Source organism: Hipposideros armiger, unplaced genomic scaffold (genome assembly GCF_001890085.2).
Source record: "Hipposideros armiger isolate ML-2016 unplaced genomic scaffold, ASM189008v1 scaffold_474, whole genome shotgun sequence".
NCBI lineage: Eukaryota > Metazoa > Chordata > Mammalia > Chiroptera > Hipposideridae > Hipposideros > Hipposideros armiger.
Genome location: NW_017731824.1, coordinates 643189 through 645909, shown reverse-complemented (window position 1 = coordinate 645909; position 2721 = coordinate 643189).

Sequence of the window (2721 nt, the reverse complement as noted above, 5' to 3'; positions counted from 1 at the left end):
ACATCCAGTTAGAGCTGTGCATCTATATCCGCATCAGCATATTCACTGACCAATCAGAGAGGCTCTTTTCTAACTAATCAGGATAGTGCTTTTTGGACCACTCAAACTACAATGATTTGGGAATCCTCATTTGCATGAAGATGGACCAATCAGGGTCCAGGGGTGGGGACTTCTCTCTATATAAGTCAGTTTTCTTTTGCGAATGTACTTTCCACCAAAGACTGCATACTGTGCTTTCCTAGTTGGAGCTGAAACACTGAAGGTGGCTCGCTGGACCAGAGCAGAGAAGAGCAGCCAGAGCAGAGCTCTAGCGGGAGAGGGTCCTCATCCCAGGGCCACCTCACAGCCCTGCTGTTCTACAACTGTGCTGTTTCATAAGTGAGCTGTAACACTATTGAGCTGTATCACAGTTGCACTGAATAATGCTTCCTTCTTTACCTCACCCCAAACTGGGGATCCCTGTTGGCACTGAATTGGTGCCAGTGACCATCAGTTGACAATATAAAGTTTAGACTTTTTTCAAGAGTAAAGAAATAAATAACACTAAATAGCCTAACACTAAAGTGAGTCAAATTCCTCACCTTAAACAGTTGGGATTAATTCAATTTATGTAAGAAGTTCATAATACATATAAAAAAATCTTTTTATTGAGACATAATTGACATATAGCATTTTATTAGCTCCAGGTATGCAATATAATGATTTTGTATTTGTGACACATTTTTGAAAGAATGATAATAAATACAGGAAGTATTTATAGAAAATGCCAATCAATATAAAGGATACTTTCTACCAGTGCTTTTTACAGAACTGAAAAATGCTTTTGTAAAGGCCAATTTTCTACATTTCAGTATATACATAAAATTAAAACAGCCCTTAGAAGTTTGCAACCTTATAAGAAAACTTCCCTCAAAATCTCTTGTCCTAACCAAAGTAAAAAACAGTTTTGATAAAGAGTTAGAAGTACCAGGCCCTTTGACTTATGACAGCCCCCCAGTCAGAATTTGGGACATGAGCCTTTGGCCAAGATTTCTTTGAAGAAACTCAGAGCAAGTTTACCAGCCACGTTGTAAAGCATATGGAACTAAAATATTTCTTTCTGTCCTTTAAGTGCAAAGATTATTCTCAAGACTATTAAAAAGAAACAACAGATCCCAAATGGAGTCACTTTAGCTAAGCCCCACCAAGATTTAATATCTAATCTAATTGCAATTTCAGTCTCTTCCAGGATGAAATTTTAAACCAATGAGTCTGGGATTTCCTGGTCAGCACTAGTGAGGTTATCTGCCTGATAAGACCCCCTGCCTTTTCCCTAATGGATGGTCACTTTGCCTGAAAAGACCTACTCTTTTAACTTTCTTGTTCCACCCTCTTTCTGCCAATAAAAACTTCCATTTTGTATAGCTCCTCCAAGTACCCTTCTAATTGCTAGATGGGGTGCTTCCCGATTCGTGAATCACTTAATAAAGCCAATTAGATTTTCAAATGTACTCGGTTAAATTTTTTCTTTAACAAGACTTACATGTTAAGCTAGATTTGGGATTTACTGTCCCCCCTCCACACTCTCTGCATTGCTCTTAGCTCAGAGACATGGTCAGATCTACCCCCACCCAGCCATATTGTTACTACCTGTCCTTTCTGTACAATGCAGTCACTCTCATCTGAATGGTCTCCCTCCATCCCGTCCCCATGATGCTCCCTATCCCTACCCCCAAAGACACACACCTGTCACCTGGGTCTAGTTCTCAGAGAAGTTGTTCCGGTAACAAGATCGAGAAAATGTGTAGGATGATCCCCTTCCTGCTCCCTCAAGCCAGAGGCTGCCTCCAGAACTGTAAGAAATGCACCAGTTCTGGGGTTCATCTGCTTCTTCACATCCAGATATGATAACTTTCTAATTTCTTATGACTTAAAGCACCCACTATAAATTTACAAAGCTACTTGAGTCTCTGAAACATTAGTATTCCATATGTGAGCCCGAGTCAAGTGTTCTTTTGTGGTAAGTTTCATCATTTGATGTCAAGATCTGTTCCCTACAGGTCTATGTAAGTGATACACTCTTAAAGAATACCCAAGAGACAGGAAGAGAAATAACCAAAGAATGCCACTGACTTGCTATTGAAGTGATGGCCAAAGCATGGGGAAAGCTACTGAAAATACTGCTTAATTCTTGGGGAATTTGCCCTTTGGAAAAAGGACTGGTGATCACACACGTGGAAGGCAGAGGGGGACAGATAAAAGTTGCTCTACAGTCAAAACATAATGGAATCTTGGAAATGCATTCCTTCCTGACTGTCAGATCTGGGGGCAGAGATGAGGGTGAGGGGGCTGACCTCTGAGTTAGGTCACAGGGCTTGCCTGGCTTTTGCTGTGATCTGGAGTGGATTATTCATGGACTCAGCCAAAATTAGGCAGCTCCAATAACTTGGAGTCAATTGACGAGCTTGGACGTTTCTTAGCAATGCTGAGCCAAGTGTGTTACTAAAGACAACCGGAAGCTTTTCCTTCCCAAAATGACTACATAGCACAATGACAAATGTTTTGGTCTATGTGAAAGTTACAGACAAGGCACATTTGACAAAAACACAGAAATGATTTTATCCAGAAACTGAATATTAACTGAAACAACAAAATTCTCCAGTTCTAGAATCCTGTTGGGCTGAACTGGGTTGGCTGCAAATCCTGAAGCACTTTGTCAAGGGCTGTTCATTCCTCAAGTTC